The sequence below is a fragment of the Mustela putorius genome, unplaced genomic scaffold (genome assembly GCF_011764305.1).
Source record: "Mustela putorius furo isolate JIRA1106 unplaced genomic scaffold, ASM1176430v1.1 tig00000592_pilon_pilon_pilon, whole genome shotgun sequence".
Lineage (NCBI taxonomy): Eukaryota > Metazoa > Chordata > Mammalia > Carnivora > Mustelidae > Mustela > Mustela putorius.
The window spans coordinates 2,355,143-2,376,696 of NW_025421426.1; the positions used below are offsets into that span (position 1 = coordinate 2,355,143).

General features: G+C 43.3%; 1 non-coding gene across 1 annotated transcript; it reads right to left on the minus strand.

Annotated features, from left to right (window-relative positions):
- Nucleotides 1-9,436: 9,436 nt before the first annotated feature.
- LOC123392634 lies at nt 9,437-9,543 on the minus strand. The gene has a single exon (XR_006607385.1). It is a non-coding gene; the product is annotated as a U6 spliceosomal RNA (small nuclear RNA).
- Nucleotides 9,544-21,554: the final 12,011 nt, after the last annotated feature.

The window sequence follows — 21,554 nt, forward strand, 5'->3', positions numbered from 1 at the left end:
ACCCTCCAAAATCCGAACCTCCGGGCCCGGCTCCTGGTTCTGAGACGGAAACAGGAAGCCTTGATGGGATTACCCTGCCACGGAGGTTGACCAGAAGGAGTGAAGGGCAACAAGGAGCCAACCCTATTATCACGTGGTAATTTGTTCCGGGCCTGCAGGGGGCGCCCAAGGGTCGTGTTAGCGCCGCCGTTCAAGGCCATGTGCGTACTACTTTGCCAAAATAGGTACAGGACTATTATTTTCTTAATTTTTAAAATGTAATCTACTTTTAAAATTTAGAATAAATATATTTTAAAGGACATTTAAAAAAATCTCTGTCTTAAGGGAAAACCAGTCTCACTCGCTGTAGGAGCAGATCTTCAGTAAATTAAACCTCACCTCTGGGATGGGCCTTGAGAAATTGTTTCAGCTGAGATTCGATCCAGCTGAGATTACCTTCCAAGGGGGAAGGTAACAGGCAAAAAGGGAGCAGGACCAGGTGCCGCACCTGAAGGCCTTCCTTACATGTCCGTCTCTGGCCACTCGTCTGCTTGACCTTCCTCCCAGAGCAGTGGGGGGGGGGGGGGGGAGTGAAAAGAAAGTTCAATATGGAATAAAGGTCGTTAATCATAGTTTACTTAAAGAAACAGAAGAAAAGTTTGGGACAGAAAAGAGGAGGAGGAGAAGGGCAGAGATGAAGTTGGGGCCAGCTGACACAGCTCCTCACTTCTAACCAACTGTGGACAGGAGGGAAAAGAGACCCAAGGCTCACTTCCCCTTTTTACAAAAAGCCAGAAATCTGAATTTTTTTAAAAAAAAGTCTGAAGTCTCTTGTTGAAATCGTCCCTGAAAACTTCACATATGCCAGACAGATGGAGAGCACAGGCCACCCACTCATTTGTGACCTCCAGTAAACCTCCCCGTATGTACCTATTATAGGACGTTCTTACTACCGAAGTTTTCTCCTAAATGAAAGCATTAAAAAAAAAGTCCCTAGGTTTGCTGAAATCAAAACGTGATACAAATTAGGAACTCTATCTCTGACTGAAAAACTTCACCCCCAAGCTGACTGATTACTTTCTCCTCTTGTCGTCTCCTTCTCACACGTGCGCCATGGTCCTCAGAATTTCCTCTGTGTCCCTTCATGAATAACTCTTTTTATTTTTATTTCTATTTATTTGACAGAGATCACAAGTAGGCAGAGAGGCAGGCAGGGGGTGGGGAGGAAGCAGGCTCCCTGCTGAGCAGAGAGCCTGGAGCAGGGCTCTCTCCCAGGACCCTGAGATCATGACCTGAGCTGAAGGCAGAGGCTCAACCCACTGAGCCACCCAGGTCCCACCCCGCCATGAATAACTCTTGATGTCCAGTGGTGCCTTTAAATCTAACTCGAGATTTAACCCAGACTCTAAAGGCTTCCTTGGTTCTCATTAACTTGTTCCATCTTTAAATTCTGCACTTGCCCTGTAATTTGGTACTTTTTAAAGCCACAGCTGTATATGCCTTACCGTCTCTTACTTGAACTTCTTGGGAATAGTCTTCCTGTGCTGGGTAATGTAAAGTTGTTTACATATGGCTCACTGATTTTATAAATGGTTTGTCATGCCCCCCTTTGAAATTCTTCAGTGTCTTCCTGTTACACTTAAGGTGTAATTTCGATTTCTTACCAAGGCCTAGCCTCTATCTCTCACATCATTTCATACCATCCTTCCCCTCAATATTCTCCATCTTCTTAGGTGTCCATTTGTGAATGATATGTGCTCCTTTCTGCCTCAGGGCCTTTGCACCTGCCTATCTTGCTATTCAAGATGCCCTTCTCCTGTTATTCACCTGGCTAAATTCTGCCCTTCCTCAACACTCAGCCTCTGTGTCCCTCCATCAAGAAATCTTTCTTCAACACATCCACCACCCAGAAAAAGCAGCACCCCCCCGTTATAAACCCCTCTAGTACATTTTCTTTTGAAATATGTTTCTTCATCTCTGTAATCACAGCAGCAAGAGGGGGAGTAGGAGATTGACAAATATTAATGAATAAAAGTGTGAACGAATGAGTGTGTAATTAGAGACTAATACTGTAATATGTAAAACAATATAGCTATTGATAAATTCACTCAGCAACAGTACAAGAGTCTGTGGTGTATTTCCGTTCACTGTGTGTGTGTGCGTGTGTGTGTGCGTTGCATACACGCTAGATCTAGCACTGTCTCACACCGCGATCATGTGGATTTATGGCCGGAGCAAGCCTTCCCTTCTCCACCAGGTGGCGCCATGACTCCAGGATCCAACGTCTTCTCTTACCTCTTTGCAACCCTTCAGGAACTGTCCACACTCTTGTCTACACTGCAAAGAAAGATTAAACAAAATCAAGGAAACCTCTCTTTGGGACAAAATATAATCATCTCTCACTAGTAGGAATTCTTACCTTAATTTTTACCTGGAAAAAAGCAAAGCATTTCCCAGAGCCCTTGATCGTATGTATTGGGTTTAGGCCTTTATAAAACAGACCATTAACTAGCCTGTTGATTTCAAGGGTGTGTGCTTACAGCAATTCTGACATTGAGAAACGAGTCAGAACTTGTTATAAGTAACAGTCACAACATATCTTCAAATTAAAATATAAGTTCCCTGGTGTGATTCATTCAACAAGAACCTCATTTACACCCAGCACTGAGCCCGGCAGCCTCGTCACATAGATGCTGCTCTTGAAAGGATCTGTTTCATGGTGGAATGGGCATCTACTATCTTTCGGATACTTTTCTCTCTATTTAGGGATGTTTCCAGGTCCTGAGTGTCAACCCTCCATCCTGGAAGTCAGAACTTAATTTCCTAGCATCCTTGAGGCTCAGATGCAGGCCTGTGGAGGGAGAAGCCGGGAGCTTGGGTGGGGGTGGGGGTGGGGCTGGGGGACTGGGCACTCCATCCTGAAAGTGAGAGCAGCCTGGCATAGGAGGCTCCCTTTTCCTGAAGCAGCAGGAAGAGAGCCCTGGGCCTCAGTGACTCAGACCTGGTGGTGCTGAGATTGTAGCAGCGAGCAGTCTGACAAGGTCATCTCAATGTCATCCCTAGCTTTTTGCCTCCACTGTGGGTCCCTGGGCACCTCACAAAGGGTCTGTGCACATTTCAACTTCCTTTTTCAAATTCTGCTGTATCTAGCTACAGAGACCTGCTCCTCGACACGAAGAACCCCAAAGAGATGTTTCTTCTAAAGGAAAGTTATTCCTTTGTCCCTGGAAATTCAGCCAAGCTGATCAGGAGATGGAAATGCAAAATGGCGCCGCATCCCTTAGGCTGCCGTGAGGAAGAAAATCCCCTTGCTACTTTGCCAGCACACATGCCAATGCCAACGGTGGACGCTGAGCTGATTTTCAGTGCTCTTTTTGTTTTATAAATCACATACTCAAGAAACCCATAGGTTGCATTTGTGTCAGATTGACACAGGTCTTCATGAAGAGATGTCAGCGGAAACCAACACATCCCCGAACCAGTGTAACCACGGCCACGGGCCACAGAATCCTCATGAGCTGGGAGGGCTCCCACGTGCAAATGGGAAACTGGGTCCAGGGAGAGAGAAGGGGCCACGGCCTGGTTCTTGGAGAGCCAAGTAACCTGGCTTGTGTTTTGATGACGAACAAAGGACAAGATTAAAGAGGTCATGGGACTCAGTGTTGTCAATCATTAATGCTTTGGTGGTCCCCAAGCAAAATCCTTGGCAGGGCAAGAAGCAGTCACTGGCCGCACCCCGTCACTACCACCGGACGAGAAAGGGATGCGAAGAGCGGTGGAGAGGCAGTTCCATGAAACAAATCAACATTTTTACTGTTTAAGAATGATTCTACTTCTGGCCGCCCATTCTGAGAAAATAGGTCTAAAAACTGTAAACAGACTATTTATACAAGAGTGCTTAGGAAACCTCTGTTTATAAAAATGAAGCATCCTAACTACTCTGAACGGTTTGGCAAAAGAGACCAGTTTAAGTGGCCCATAGGGTCCTCCCCTTCATAAGCACTTGTTCCAAAGCCCTTTCTGAAAAGTAGCAGCAGAGGGAAACATGGCAAAACAGATCAGATGCAAAATTACAATTCCAGTTTTGTTTCTAAAAATCATATGTATATAGATATAGATAGATACACTTAGAAACATATCAGAATGAAATATATAAAGATGTCAACATGTAACAGTGATTTTGTAGATATCACGAATTGAATGTAACATTTACCATCTTTATAACTTTCTGTATTGCTTAAAAATTGTGAAATGAATATGGATTAATTTGTATTCAGGAATAAATTAATATTAAGGTAATTGATATGTAATAATGCAAGATATACTGAAACCTGATGCAGGCTGTAAAGTAAACACATTGTGATTCCAGCTAGAATCTAAAAATCTAGACGTAGATAGAATATATAGGAGGAAATTTACAGAACTATTCTTAGCAGTTGTCACATGAAATCCAATTATTTTATCATATTTACACTTTTTTAAATTTCTTTTAATGACTAAATGCCACTTTAATAATGGTTGGGACGTAGCATCTGGGTGGCTCAGTTGGTTAAGCGACTGCCTTTGACTCAGGTCATGATCCTGGAGTCCCAGGATTGAGTCCCACATCAGGCTCCCTGCTCAGCAGCGAGTCTGCTTCTCCCTCTGACCCTCCACTTCTCACACTCCCTCTCTCTCTCTTTCAAATAAATAAAATCTTTAAAAAAATAATGGTTGGGACACTTTTTCAAGACATGACTACGTTATTAACTTTCTCAATAAAGAAGGCAAGATAATTTTCACATTCCACTTATCACAGGAGCTCAATCATCAGAAGAAAGGATTTAAATCTAAATAGGTCCTCTACATGATTGTCCTAAGTTTCTGAGAAGGAACAGGAGGCTCCTGAGATATTAAACTGTTAACAACAATTTTTTTAAATTCCTGGAAATTCAATATTTAACGTAATGTGCACAAATCTTAACAAGCATGTTTACTCTAAGAAATAGCATTCACAGGTACCTGGGTGGCTCAGTCAGTTAAGTGGCTGCCTTCAGCTCAAGTCATGATCCCAGGGGCCTGAGACAGGGTCCCATTTCAGGCTCCTTGCTCAGCAGGTTCCCTGAGTAAGAAGCCCACTTCTCCCTCTGCCTGCTGCTCTCCTGGTTGTTCTCACTCTCTCTCTTTGACAAATAAATAAATAAAATAAAATAAAATAAAAAAGGTAGCATTCATTTATGATCTATAAATATATTTGTTTTAAGAAATTATTTTGCTGACTTGAGCTTACTTAAATATATGTTTTTATAATGAACCCAGTATTAAATCTGTATATGTATAAAGATGACCTTTGATTGTCTGCCCAAGAGGAATGAGCCCTTCTACATATACGGCATTTGCTTCTTAACATCCAATGGCAGTAACCCTGATTTTAGTTTGGAGATCTTTCTCTTACTCCCTCTGATGCTCAATATTACGTGAAACTTGCAGAGACATTTGGCCAAACGTTGTTTTGCACGTGTCAGTGAAAGTGTTTCTGGATGAGATTAATATTTGAATCGTAGACTGTGTAAAGCCCTTCCTAATGGGGGTGAGCATCGTTCAGTCAATCAAAGATGTGAAAAGAACAAAAAAGGAGACTCAGAGCGAACTCTTCCTGCCTGCCCGCTGAGCTGAGACACTGATCCTTTCCAGGTTCCAGACTTGAACCGACACATCAGTTCTGCATTTCCGGCTTGCCAACTGCAGATCTTGGGATTTTACCCCTGTAATCCTGGAGGCCACGTTTTTATGATATTTGTCTATCAATCATCGATCCAGTGATCTATTCATCCACATTCTATTGGTTCTGTTTCTCTGGAGAACACAGCCTAAGACACTCCCAACTCGTCCATGTGGTCCAGATGGGCTCGAACACTCTCCAGGAAGGGGAGCAGCAGAAGAACAGGCTTCAGCCAATCAGCACACTGTGGCCACACGACTGTTCAGGAATCAGCCTATGATCAGAGCCAGGGTTTCTGATTAGCATGGGCACCACAGATCTCTCTTCCAGCTAGCTGTAAAACTGTAGGGATGAAAGTTCTAGAACAGAGGCCAGCATTTTGCACGTAGAAGAGTGAGCTCATTTGAAAATGGAGCCAACACAGAAGTGAAACTGAAGAGTGGAGAGAAATGAGGGCCTGAATTTTAAAATGTGGCCCTGGACCCACCAAGCTAAGCAAGCTCCCGTTCTGAACTTTGCAATGACTTGGGTCAATTCTGTATTTGCTGATGGGGTTTTGGCTTCATTTCCTGTGATTTTTCATCAGAAGAGTGTGCCCTGCTATGTTCCGGCCACAGCAATGTCATGGCAGAGCCTGATACAAAGCCTTAGTACAGGGAGTCGATATCGGGAGGTGACCCTGGGGAACCAGAGCAGGGAGCCGGGGAGCGGGGGTGGTGCCGGGAAAAGTTAAAAAGGGGAGGCAGGAAGCTGTTCCCAGGGCCCTTTACTGAGCTACTTACCCTGTGGGCAACTGGACTGATCCTTCCTGGGGACTCTTTGGGACACTGTGTACCCCATATCACAGGACTGTTCTCACCACAAAGACTGCCCCTATCCGCCCATCCAAGGTTGGTCAAGGGTTGCCCTGGGCTGTTAACTTCTTTGTACTTCCAGGTTTGTTCTTGTCCAAGAATGGCTGCGGAAGCTACTAGAGGCCGGCAGCAAAACCCCAAGAGGTGAGGCAGAGTTGACTAAGGTGCACCTTTGCACAGCTATTTGTCAGGCCAGTGGCCAGGGTAGATAGATAGGTCCAGGGAGGGTAGATGACAAGGCACTTAAGGTACCCAACACCATTAAGTATCAGTTATCAGCACAACAGATACGCCCTCTAAGACTGGGCTTCACCATGGGTTTATGAACTTGGGAAAGAAAAAAACAAAACAAAACAGGGCTGAATCCTTTGTAGCCCAAGCAGGACTCAAACGCTGACATCTCCTGTCACTCTTACTTAAGACTAAATAATCCCCCTTGGGAATTCCCTGACGCAAAGTCTTAGGAAATCATTCTGCTGCAGAACAGAGACCAATTGTGTGTAGGCAGAGGAGGGCTTTCCCCTGCCGTGAAGGAAGGGCCCTGGAAGCGATCCGTCTGGATCTGAAAGATGAGAACTGGGGAGGTGAACTTCAGATCAGGTGAAGAAAAAAATTCTTTTTTCACCCCGATCCAGAATTTAAGGAGGTCAGGGGGAGAGGGACCTGCCTCGTTCACTCACACATCCACGCAGCATGTTACACACTGAATGTGACCAGGACCAACCACGTAATTTTCAGGGCCTAGTGCAAAAGAAAATGGTTGTGGGGGAGGAGGATTGTTCTAACATTATTAACAATTTCATTTTGGCAACAGCAGAGCATTATACCAAGCGTGGGGAATCTTCAGACCAAGAGGCCCTAACCGTCATCGGCTCTTCAGTCATTGAGCTCCGTTTCAGGCATCCATCAGCAAGCAAGACCCACCCAGAGTCTGTCCTCATGAAGAGTCTAGGCTGGGATTCATGCTGTTCCCTCTAGCAGTCTTCTTTTCCAGGTATCTTTCACAGCATGAGCACTTGCTAGAGTGAGGTTGATTATATATTAAATAATTTTTCATGCCACTTCTTCCTTAAACTTCTGGAACTTAACCAAAGAATCAAGGATACATTCCAGTGCAGAGTGGGGGCGTCCAGCTATGTGGGGGGACATCGGGTGTGTCTCCAGAAAGCACATGTGTCCCAAAGGACAGCTTCCTAAAAAATTTCCAAAGTATAATTTTAATTATTGGCCACAGTTGGTTTATAATCTGAATTAAACCCTAAATGCTGAATAATCTAGGATACTCCCTTCCCCGCTCCACCAGAATTCCCACTCTGCCACACGGGAAGCTCCTACACTCCCTACCCTCTTATATCTGATGCCTTAACATAGCTACCGGGTTTGCATGACGTTTGAAGATTTTTTGAGCCCAAGACTGCTGAAATGCACGGTACTCACTTGGGAATATTTACCGTCTCCCTCACTATGTTTTCAGAGAACCTCTCTGCAGCCTCCGAAGCTTTTGCCAAACACCCACATCTGCAGAGCCAGCACCAACCCCCACTAGTCCTTCTAAGTTGGGGAGTGAGAGCAGGTGCCACACATGAGAAGAGTGAAGGGAGCACAGGTGAAATCAGCATGAACACTCAGATGTTCATGCCCCAGGTGTTCCTCGTAGGGGACTTCCTGTACTTATCGCGCTGTGGGATAACACTGTTTACCTTACAGGAACGTGTATTTCTTATCACTGTGTTATATGAATTACTCGTATCGTATTCTTTCCTGTAGGCACTTTCACTTTAGCCTGTGCTGGAACGGGTTCCGTAAATTAATGACTAAAATTGTAGGAATCCTGTGAAGATCTTAATTCTGAAGGAGGCATCCCCATCAGCAGGAAATGCTACGGGGCAGTTTTGTTTCAAATATAAGAAAAGAAAAAAAAAAAAAAGGAATCCTCGGGTACATTTCATTTTAAAAATCCCTAATTCATGCTTTATGATGCTTTGTGTTCAATTTGACCATAGTGAAGACAGTCCCTGGTAAGTAATAGTTATCATTTTAATTTCAAAAGTGATCCCTTTTTTTGTATGTACATTAAACTTCCATAAATGTTTTCTTTTTAAAACAATTCTATTGTTCCCCCCCCCCCGGTTTTATGATTGCATGTGATTTTTCTCTGCTTATTTTAAAATTTGTTACATTTCCCAAGTGCCAGGGATGAGCTGCTAAAGCCTTAATTCTTTCTCTCAATCCAACTTTTGTCCAAAATCGGAAATCACCTAATCAACGTTGGAGAACACAAACGTCATCCACTTGGGGCTCCTGGCCAACTGCTTTTCAGACCGGGAAGGAGATGCGTACCTGGCCCTACACACCGAGATAACATTGTCCTCCTGAGCAAAACAAATCAGTTTCAAAAGTTTCCAAGTTACCTAGGACAAAACAAGGAAGTTTAGCTGAGATCATTTAAAAAAACAAAAAATGCTCATTATAAACTCACCTCCGCTTAATTATTTCCTCTGTCTTGGCTCCCTAAGAAATTTGGAGTTTTTTCAGAGGAGTTGAAATCTGAGGCATCATGGGGTCCCATCTGCCAAATGCAATATTCTGATTGAGCGCCAGGGTTAGGGTGACTTCTGTCAACAATCTTGGGTCTCAAATTCAGGTGCCTGAGAGGGACACCAAAACGTGTGATTCACCCAGCCATTTGAGAAATAAAAATGTCAAAGCATTTGGAGTCTTAAGAATTTGAAACAGGAGCACCTGGGTGGCACCGTCGGTTAAGCATCTGACTCTTGGTTTCGGCTCAGGTCCTGAGATCTGGCTCTGTGCTCAGCGTGGACTCAGCTCAAGAGTCTCTCTCTTCCCCTCCCTCTGCACTGCCCCCCACCCAAAGATAAGTAAAAAAATATATATATATATTTTAAATATGAAATGCTTCATGAGTTTGCGTGTCAACCTTGTGCAGGGGCCACGGTAATCTTCTCTGTATTGTTCCAATTTTAGTATATGTGCTGCTGAAGTGAGCACAAGTAAATAAATCTTAAAAAAAAAAAAGAATTTGAAAGCAAGAATGCTAATCAGATATTTTGCTGGTACTCAGGTGATAGCTGCTGCACATCCACTCTGGGTCTCAGGTCCCAAAGTGCTGGTGCTGATCATTCCTTAGTGGTGGGTTTCTATTTTGGAATCCCACATCCGAACCTTGGTCATCCAGCCGCACTTTTGCAAGCCTCTGTCCTATGCCAGAAAAATCCCTTTACCAATTAGGCTGGCCAGCACCAGTTTCTGTTGCTTTCAACCAAAAGAATCTAAGCCCCTACCAAACCCAGAAGTTCTATCTCCCCCAGGCCCCAAGAAAGGGCTGCATATGGGAGGACCATCAGGTCCTGAACCATCAGGACCCTCACTCCACTGCTCCTCTGGGCTCAGCAGCTCCAGTCTTCTTTATCTCTGAGAATTATCTTCTTGCGCTTCTTTGGTTACGGGGACGTGAGGAGTAGGAGTTGAGCTCTCCATGACTCCTGATCGGGAGACCACACTAGCAAGTGGGCTATTTCCCAAATCCCAAATCAATGCCTTGGAGGGAGATCCAATTGGCTCATTTGAATCAATTCATCCACCCGTCTTGGCTAATGTAGGGCCAGAATCCAATGTCACATGCCGTCGTGGCTGCCAAGGGCTCAGGCCAGTGGTGTAGGGAGAAGGGCCATATCTCACTGAGTCACATGGGCTTCCTCGAGGTGTGGTTCTGGGCAGCTCTGCATAGGAGTCTGTGATCACGGCCTGGTACCCAGCATGAACCTCTCTGTGTATTTCGTGAGATTATTTGTCAGCAGAGACCGTGATGTTCCAAGTGTTGTGGAAGATAGTTCCTTGAAACTTCCTTAGTGATAAACTAGTAGGGGATAGTCCCTTTAAGAAACTGAACTTGGTCGTTCGTGCCTTCATTCATTGTCCATTGAAAGATCCTAGTTGATTCTACCTGACAAAAAAAATAATAATAAATAAATTAATTAATTAATTAAAAAATTTTAAAATTGATCTATTTATGTCTCCTGGGCAATAGGCATCAAGGTAGCCGAGGGACATAGAACAACACTATACTTGGCGATAGCAGGGAGAATTGCTTGATTGTGATATGAATAGTTCACAATCATTTGAATTTCACATCTCAATACATTTTTTTTTAAAAATATGGACGGGGGAGCAGTATCGTCAGAGAGGTGCCGACCTTTTATTTTGCTGAGGAAAGACATGAAACCAAGGAAGCTTAAATCTAAAACCAACAACATAAAAACAAAGACTTTACCGTCGAGTCAAAGGCTGGAATAGAATTCAAAAAACCTTTCTCCATATAAAGTTGCTCCTCTAAACTTGTTCTAACTTTATAAAATCCCTAGCCACTGAAGCAGCAGACCAACCAGCAACCCTTCCTAGTGAACTTGAATTTGGAATCCACTCCATGACACAGTCTGCCTTACCAGAGAGTGAAGTTTAAAATTGGGGGGGAGGGGGTGAAAGACAATACCACTTCCATTAGAATTCTTCCCTCCTACAACCATGGTTTTCAACAGAAGTGAGGGCATGTTCCCCCATCTGACTGTGGTGTCCTTCTGTGACATGAAGTGCCAGCTGGAAGCAAAACAGAGCCTTATACTACCTGCTGGCTATGGGCCAGGCACTCTGCTAAGTATACACACACATTTGATACTATTTGATACATTTAATACATTTGACACATGCATACAATCACACACACATTTGGTAATATTCTCCTTTTCACTGATGAAGAAGCCAGAGCTGGGAAACATAATATCACTTGCCCATAGACACACAGTCCGATCAGTTCTGGAGCTCGGATTTGAAGAAAACAGCATCTGCTTCCCAAGGCCACTTTTCAACATGACTTTTCTCCTTAAAGATTCAAACGAGGATTTTTGACAACCAAGAGACACACACACATGTTTTCATTTTAGAAAAAAGATATTTATGAAGTAACTCATTTTATTTTGGACTCCAGACTTGAGACTGTAGAAAATGTTAATAGCTCGGTTGCCTGAGTCATGGTGGTCATCTTGTTGAATAACAAAATATCTGAGTCACTTAGACTTTAGAAAAGAAAACACATGAGGAGCTTTATTTGTGACTGAATGGTTTTGAAATCAAGTCACAAGCTCAGGCATGAGGATCAAATACTTCTTTATGTTGGTGAGATGAACTGATTGTAAGTGATATGTAAGCAAAAGTGTATAGGTTGACACCCCCCAGGACATTGTTAATGGTGAAACCCTATGGACTCATTGATCACCTGTCTTCAGAGCAGGGCAAGGGAGCCTTCTCATTGCATTCTATTAAATAGTTGTTTATCTCAAGGATAAAAAATAATTTCCCTCCATCCCTCTGTCTCTAGGTACATTTCAACAGCTACATTTAATTCCTGTATATTCACTTGCAGCCTTGACCTTGTGTAGGTGGAATTGTCATCGAGTTCTGTGAGTATGGACTCTTCTATCCCTGAAAATACACGTTGAACTTCTACAAAGATCTCCAATTCCTTGATCAGGATTTTCACAGTTAGAGAAAGGCCTTCATTTGAGGATATCTCAGTGAAAGAAACAAATTTAGACCTAGAGCCATGCCCAATATCAGATTCTTTTCTGAAAGCCGGTTTTGATAAAAACAAAGGGAACAAGAGCAAGTGCGCATTGGATGTGATGGGAACACATAAGGAGCTAACCTGGCATTTACTACCCATCAGACATTATTCTAAGCGCTTGACCTGAATTAACTTGTTAGATCAAGTTAATATCATTAGGAGGCAGGTAGTATCATAATCCATATTTTATAGATTAGGAAACTGAGACACAGCTGCTCAGTGATTTGTCCAAGGCTGCATAGCCAGGAAGTAGGAGAGCTGGATTTAAACTCCGTTGGTCTGACTTAAATTAGTCTCTTTTAACCACTGCGCCAACGAGGCCATTGAGATGGGATGGGGGAAGGGCTGGGTGGCCCCAAGAACACCACAGAGAGTACGGGGTCCCAGAAAGAACTCCAGACTTCCAGCCATACTGAGGACATCTCACTAGCGCTGATCATATTTATTAAGATGTGAAAAGAAAATGGACAGTTCCCATATTGATTCAAAACGAAAAATGTCAACATTCAGAGAGTCTTCATGAAAAGTCTGTTGTCCTGGGTTGCAAGTCCCCGGGCTGCTGCTCAGGATCCTTGCAAGGTTGAAGAGGACACCCTGAAATGCTGGAGGGGAATATGGACTCTTTTCTCTATGGTCTGGTCACCGCGGTCCAGATTTCTTGTTTTGGAATCAAAGATGCACCCCCTCCTCCTTTGGTTAAACTAAGCAGAAAAGGAACTTGTTGACAGATATCGTGGAGTCCAGGAAACTGAGAGCCAAACTAGACGACCAGACCTGAAAAAGCAGGCAGACCTCAAGGGGGATGAAGCCATCAAACTGTGGCCAGAAGTATACCAAAAGGAAAGTCTGGTTAGTTAATAGTCACTGATGTGCTATAAGGACTGCTGGCACGGCACACAGAAGTCCCTCCCAGTCACCACCCATGCAAATCTCCAATCCACAGGCTCCTCGAGGAAACCCCCACTCGAAGCATCTGATTGGCTCAGGTTAGTGTCACATGCTCTCTAGTTAGGGTCAGCTGGGAAAGATTTTGTTTTTTTAAACTCGGGTATAATTAATGTTCAGTGTTATATTAGTTCCAGGAGCACAATATAGTAATTCAGTAATGCTAGACATTACTCAGTGCTCATCATGATAAGCCTATTCTTAATCCCCCTCAACTGTCTCCCCCTTCCCCTCACCCACCTCCCCGCCAGCAGCCATCGGTTTCCTCTCTATCATCTGTTCTTCTTTTTTTTTTTTTTTAAAGATTTTATTTATTTATTTGACAGAGAGAGATCACAAGTAGATGGAGAGGCAGGCAGAGAGAGAGAGGGAAGCAGGCTCCCTGCCGAGCAGAGAGCCCGATGCGGGACTCGATCCCAGGACCCTGAGATCATGACCTGAGCCGAAGGCAGCGGCCCAATCCACTGAGCCACCCAGGTGCCCCTCATCTGTTCTTCTGTTGGTCTCTTTTTCCCTCTCTGTTCCTTTGTTTTGTTTCTTAAATTCCACATGTGAGTGAAATCATATGGTGTTTGTCTTTCTCTGACTGACTTACTTCATTCAGCACAATACCCTCTAGTTCCATCCCTGTTGCTGCAAATGCCCTCGTCCGGCTGAATAATATTCCGCGCACTGTATAGGCCAGCCCGTCTCTTGCCCTTCATCTACGGTGGACACTTGGGTTGTTTCCGTATCTTGGCTACTGTAAATAATGCTACAATAAACATAAGGGGTGTGTGTCTCTTTCCGAATTAGTGTTTTCGCTTTCTTTGGGTAAATACTCAGGAGTGGAATTACTAAGTCGTATGGTATTTCTTATCTTTTATTTTTTGGGGAACCTCCATACCATTTTCCACAGTGGCTGCACCAGTTTGCAAGCAAGGGGAATTTTTTGAGCCTCCTCAGCTTCTGTAGGGGTGCCAATGTCCCTATTTTAGGGTTCCTTAAAATATCCTAAGTTCAAATATTCAGAATGGTGTATTTGCCATCTATATTTAAGGACAATGCAATAATCATCCAAAGTATAGAAGGATATCATCCTCAAGATGGAACACTGGAGAGTATGAACGAAGGTGGATGAAGACATGCTTTGATTCTCAGCTTTCCCACAAACTTACTGTGTGGCCACGGGAAGGTCTCTCACAATTTCTGAGCCTACATTTCCTTGTTTGCAAAATGATAGTCAACCCGGTATTTACCTTCTGGATTTGTGGTGATTCCCAGAAATGGTGAAAGCTGGGAAATGCATGACATTCATAAGCTACACCTGAACATGTTACCTCTGCTGTGTAGATTCATTCTGCACTTCCACTTGAGGCAGAAGTAGCAGGAAGAGAGTCCTATAGTAAGAAAGGAGGGGGCATACATTGGGGTGAACCATGTGGAATTCGGGGATGAATGATGGAGGAAACGCCCCAAATTATCTTCCCGGTTAACATTTAGAGAAAAATCTATTCGCACCTTCTTCCAACATCCTTGAGAATGTAAGCCCTTCAGTATTTTTTCCCCTACAACTCACTGGATGGCCACGACCACTGGATGTTTTTTCTTGGTGTGTACTTTTCAAGATATCTTGCAGAAGTTTCCCTTTAGGAACCTTCTCTTTGTTCTCATGTGATAGAGGCTTCTGAAGATAGGATTATACATATTAAAAAAAAGCCACTTGGTCCCCCAAATTCCACCACAGATAAACCCACCCAAAACACCCACCAAAAAAGCACTCCTTCGGGAATTAAGACATTCCCCTGTCTTTGCCTTCAGTTAATAGGACTTTAGCTAGGATTTCCTTGCCAGTGTTGACTGCTTGTTACAGGCTTCAAATGCGTCGTCTTATTTAATCCTTGAACCGATTCTAGGAAGTAAGTTCCGCCATTTACAGAAGCAGAAATTGAGTCTCAGGGAGAGGATGTCACTTGTTCAAGGTCATGCTTTAAACCCAAGTTTCTCTTCCTCTAACCTTTAATCCACTACCTTACAGACAATGTATTTGAGAGGATGAGTGAACAGCTGAAATGTGTATGGCTGAGTGTGTTGTCGGGGCAGGTTGGTGTGTTGGGGGGTGTGCGGGTACGGGAGGGTACGACCAAAGGGCCGCCGCTTGTGCGTAGGCAGGTGTATGTGTGTTACGGGGGTGGGCATGCTCTGTGGCTGAGCCGAATTTCCTGCCTACGGAGCCCACACTGGCTTCCTCCCGTCATCCTGGAACTCTGAGATTCTGAGCTTTGAGGTGCAGGTTAGAATTTAAACTTACCCTATGAGACTTTGAAGGCCCCTGGGAGGGTCTTTTACTCATTCCCCTGGGAGGGTCCCTTCCACACAGTCACTATTGAAATAATCCACTTCCTCTCAAGTCTCTAGCTAGTGGGAAGAGCTTTTATGATGCTAACTTCTTTCCTACTGGGTCATGACTATCAGAGCCCAGAGACCTCAGGAGGTTTCCTGGCGTAGCTCTCTCAGTGGACTTCAATGAGGGTGGTTGTCCGACATTTTTCATTTTGGCTCCACTTCTGAAGGAGCCCCTGACTTGAGCTCCTCGGTGTCCATCAGCTCATTAAGCTTTTCCACTGCCTGGGCAGAAACGTAATTTCTGGAATAAGAAGAGTGGGCTTTTTGTCTTTTTCCTTAATACCTTAAGATAAGAAATTGTGACATACCTACCACTGACTTTTAAGAGAACATAAGGACTCATTCATTAACAATGACAGAAGAAGAGGGACACCTGGGTGACTCAGTTGGGTAAGCATCTGCCTTCATTCAGCTCAAGTCACGATCCCAAGGTCCTGGGATCGAGCCCCTCGTTGCGCCCCCTGCTCAGTGGGGAGTCTGCTTCTCCCTCCACCCCTGCCCCTGCTCATGCGCTCTATCTCTCTCAAATAAAGAAATAAAATCTTTAAAAAAAAATTACAGAAGAACATAAAGAAAGGAAAAAGGGAAAAAGAGAAAGAAAAGAGAAAGTGTTAGTATGGGAGCATTTGTACCCATGGAGAAACCCTTATTTTTAGAGACAATAAACTTGGTTTTGGTCAATAATGCAGAGTAACTTTGGAGTTAGACAGACTTGGGTTTTGAACCAACCACTTTCTAACTTGGACAAAAGACTTACCCTGAGTTTCCTTTCTCTTTCCTGTACAATAGAATAATAATATGCACGCTTCTCAAATTTTAATGTGCATACAAATCACCCAGAGGTGTGGGTAAAATACAGATTCCAGGGGAATCTGTGAGTATTCACACAAACACACAAGATCCCAAAGTGTTTTCTCCAAATTGCAATAGGATCCGACTCTGAATGGCTTCCCCCTCGTTGCTACCACCATCACCATTTGGCGCTGCACAAAAACCAGACACCGGGAGGTCTGCGTAGCTGTTCTCTGGCAGGGGAAGGTCAGGTTGCGGGATCTAGATCATGAGGCTTAGCTGACGTTTGCTACTGAACTTTGTTTTTCCTAAGGACAAAAGAGCTCTCCTAGTGTTTTCTTGTTTCAGAATAGTTCCCTTGGTGCACTTCAAGAATATTGAAAAGCAATCAGATATGCAGTCCCATTCATCCTGGAGTTGACTCATAGGAGACTGCACACGTACTTTCCTCCAGGCCCCTGTGGTGCTTATTGCCTATGGAAGTATGCACTGGTGGTGCTCTGGCAAAACACAATCAGAGATCGACAATGCTCCATGCAAATCAGCAGCCATAAGAAGATATGTTGAGGCAGGCTCTTGACACATGGGAGTGAAGCAAAATGTATTTCACATCCAAAATAATGAGCAATAATAATTCTACCATAGAGTTTCTCCGATTTTCACCCTGACGGAATTAGCCAAGTTATATCATGCAAGAAAAGTGTAGAGTAGGTATGTGATGATGTAATGATGACATCATGTTAAAGTCAGTTATGAAACATAGATAGTACCAATGGAATTTTCCAAAATCAATGGATTGTTTCATTAGGCAGCTTAACTTGACTCTAGAGCCAATAGTTATACTTATATCTTCCAAAACTATTGTTGATAATAATAGCTAATACTGTTTACCATGTAACAAATACTGTTTACAACATTAACTCATTTAACCAATTATGTCCACTTTCATGTGGATATGTGTTATTAAAGAGTACACGTCTTCTTTGTACAGATTTCTGTTTTCTCCGACATTTCAAAAAAGAAAAAAATGAAATAAAATGTTCCTTTATATATAAAATTTGTCATTAAACCCATTATTTACTAGGAACTGTGTTTCACTAGAACCACAGCATCAATCAACTCAAAAAGTACAGCTATAACAAATAAGACATTTAATCTCTGTTATCTTACAGTATATTATTTGACAAATATTTATGGAAACTCTAAACCAATCCAAGCATAGGTACAGGTACTAAGAAAATAGCAGAGAGCAAGACAGACTGTCTTCCTGCCCTCAGGGAGCTGACATCCTAAAGCAAACTAGAATTCAAGTCATAGGATTGTGGCTATGTAAAACTATTATAGCTATAATTTGTAAAAGTATAGAAGAGTCACTATGATTTCCATGTTGACAGATGAGGACAAGGTGAACTAACTCGGTCATATGTGGTGGGGTAAATTCAAACTCAGGTCTGGCTTAAGTGTTCTAAGAAATACATTTTCTCCTATAAAAAGGAAAATAATACTTATTTTACAGTATGACTGGGTTGGAAGCGATAGTAAAATATCTGGCACATGCACGGGAGCTCCTCAATAAATTATAATTTGTAGTAAGAGGAAAATGATTCATAAACTTGAGTGTCTACCTTGTGTTTTTCACCTCCTTCAAAATGGAACAGCTCCTTTAATGAGGAAACTTCTCAAAAGTTCTCCCTATGTAACTATGTTTTGGAAGATTTAAGATACATTTTTCTATAATATGACTCTAACTTACCAAGAGGACTGAATTCTACTCAGAAATCATGAACATATATGGGACCCAATGAATATTTGTGAAGATAGTGTTTGTGTTCTACCCATTTCAAGTATCCATCTCAGCCTTCCTGAGATGCAGGTATGGTAACCCCCAATTTTATGAATGAGGAAACTAGGTTCACAGAGGTTAAATAACCTGCCCTGGGCCACACAGCTTGTGAGTGGTGGATTCATGACTTCAACCCAATACGTGGAGACTAACACTATTATTTATACAGAATTGCTTTCTATATGACACACAAATAAAGCCTTCCAGGATTTACCAACAACTCCCTCCTCACAACACAGAGAATGCATTGATACTGGTCTTTCTCTTTTCACTGAAGAATGAGGAAATCTTCAATAATTAAAGGTCTATTATTTGCTTATTGGGTGTTGGCCAAGGTAAACACCTCTATGTCCTATGCTCCAGAAAAGGCAAAACCAAGGAGACAATGTCTGTAATTTCAAGGAGGCTTTTGTCTACTTAGGCAGAGAACTCTGAGACAAATGTCATAGAGATTATGACATTAATTTTTCGAGAGCCCAATTCCTGTACTTAGTAACTGTATTGATAAACATTTGAGAGGTTTATTATACCTTAGGGATTTTCAATGCTTTGTCATCCTCAGGAAAACATCACTGGCTGGGTGCTCCCATTATCACCACTTTGAGGTGAGAAACTTGAAGCTTACAGAGATATCTTCCCTGCTTTATCTGCCTACCAAGTTCCTGAGCTGGGATTTGAACTCATCAGCATTTCTTAGCTAATATTCCTTTGGCTTCATTCAATTATACAGTTTCCCTTGTCAAAAGTGCAATACTAAGTTGGACACAAGGGATAATAATTGAGACATTCCAAATTGTCTCTCTTGCACGCAGTTTGCAAAAACCGAGCCAGGCAATATAGTAAGGCTATGAGGTAGTATTCACTGAACGCTTTCCTGTGCTAAGAACTCTGTCTGCATTGTATTCACAGCAAATCTCATGAGGTTGGCTATTATTATCCCTGATGTTTCCATGAAGTGTGGGGGCTTTACTCAGGTTGTGATGTTGGTTCTAACACCATCCATGCTCAGATGTGGGAGGTAAGTCCTCCACAGATCCATAGTCAGAAAGCAGATCTAGGACTTACACCAAGTTCAGTCAAAGCTTTGAAGCACGAAAATATACTACCATTTAATGCATTTGGAAGAATTTTGTTTTTTTCAGTAGTGGAAACCAGCTATTGACCTTCCAAGGACTTTTCCACTCTACCCTCATCATACAAGCTCACACACATGCACACACACATATAACCACACTTTGTCATCCTTAGTGGCTCGGTGTGACGGCTGGAGTATAATTATCCATTCAAGACTTGGTAAGATTTCCCAGAACCAAACAGAGGGCCTGGGCCTGTCTCGGTAATGATGGTGGGCATTTATAATTTGCTTCCACATCTCTCATTAGTAATTCCCAGCAGAATCCCAGGCAGGATGACTCACAGAGGTGAAGTAATGAGCTAGGTATGAGGCCCGGTTAGGAAGAGTGTTTCTGGGACCGGGCTCAAAGCCGTCATTTTGAATTGAGCTGCACCTTGTCAAGGATGGATATGTCTTGATGTCAACAAAGTTTACAAGAACCAATCTTCTTCCCTCTGCAATCCAGTATAAAAATGACCAGAAACTTTCTCCACTGGCCATGAGAAACCAATCTCCTGGAAATCAGAAAGTCCTCGCTGGCTGTTATGACACTAAAGACTGCCTGTGCTGCCAAGGGTCTACTGGGAGTTTATAAGGCAACACAGCACTAAACTCATATGAAAATCTAGAAAATATGAAATTATTTCCCTTTCTTCTTGGGTGCACCTACAGAGAGAGAGAAAGAAAAGAAAGCAAAGGAAGGGAATAACTCAGTGTCCGACTCAACAGTACAGTTATTTTTTGACCATTCACTATGTGTCAAGCACCTGCCAGAAGCAAGATACACAATGGTCCGCTAAATGCATCTTCTGTTTGGGGCTGTTCTTTTTTTAACCACCTTTAGCACAGAATGCAAAGTTGTATCACACAGCCCTACTCAAACTGATCCCATAACCCCCCCCCCACCTTGGTGATACTCCCACTTAAGAAACGTTCCCAATATTCTGAGATGTTCTTGGTTTAACAAAAGATGATGTAAAATGCATGATGTATATAATAAGGGCTAGAATCAGAAAATCTGGGGTCTGAATCCCACATGAGCCACATGTGACATCGGACTTAACTCTCTAAGCTTCAGTCTTATTGATTCCTTTATTTTCATCATTGGGCTGAACTCCATGGGAAAACTTTTGTACAATGTCCAGCTTAAGTGCCTGGTTTATCATAAGCTCTAGAAAGCTCTCATATGTATACTATATAAGATGTATATAGTACTACATATAGTATATAATCTACCATATGTATGTACTATAGAATGTATGTATGTATGTAAATAGATGTCAATGTAAGTAGATATAATGCCTTTACCAATGCACTGTAACAGTAGACAAAATACATTGTATTAACATAAGTAACATTATAATTAATATGATACATTATATTAACAGAGTTATTTTTATTAACATTAGCAGTCATTAACATCTCAGGACAAATCTGAAATGACAGAGTTCAAGCGCAATGTGGACTGCTGAAGATTCTCAAGAAACAAACCATTGAGATTTACAATAAACTCGCCGGGGAAGAGTGGCCAAAAGTAGGGTCAAAAAAAGGCTCGGTCACGTGACTCGGGCCTTAGTTCCTGCGCGGGTCAGAATGACAGACCACGAGTTACTTTAAAACGATCAACAAAAATCTCCAACTTCTCTTCCTTAATTAGTAGAGCAAGTTCTACTCTGGCCAGCCACGAAGGCTCTAGAAGTTGAGTGCTTGTGTGCGTGCGTGTGGCCCCGCGCCTGGCTAGGAGACTTTGTGGGGGTTGGTGGGGCTGCACGGGCGCATCTTTGCACGGGGCAGTTGGTGTCCCAAGCAGAGGCGGCCGGTAGACGTGGGAGAGGCAAGCCAGCCCACAGCAAACCTCGCTTTCACCGCGTTTCCTAACTCCCCAGAGGGGTAACAAAACTATATGGGTGCTGACTACCCGCCAGGCTCTGCGGGTGGTGCTTTACCTATGGTAATCCATTAAATCTTCCTAACAACCAAAAAATGAAGCCCCCAGGGAGGAAACCACAAACCCATCGGGCTCGCCTGGCCCAAGTGAACACCCGAAGGTGAAATGCCCTCTCTGGATGCCTTTCACTTAAGTCTCCAGCACCTCCACCTTGGGAGGCCCAGAAAGCCAACCTTCCTCCAAAAAGAGTTCCGTCCCGGCTGGCAAGCACTGGCTCCCCGGAGGGCTGCGGGCTCCGGGGGCTCCCCAACAGGCGCCGGCAGCCTTCCCCCGGCCGCACTCGGAGACCTCGCCCGCCCGGCAGCGCGATTGTGCAAGCGCAGGGCTGCCGCGCGGCCGCCACTGTCGGCTCCTG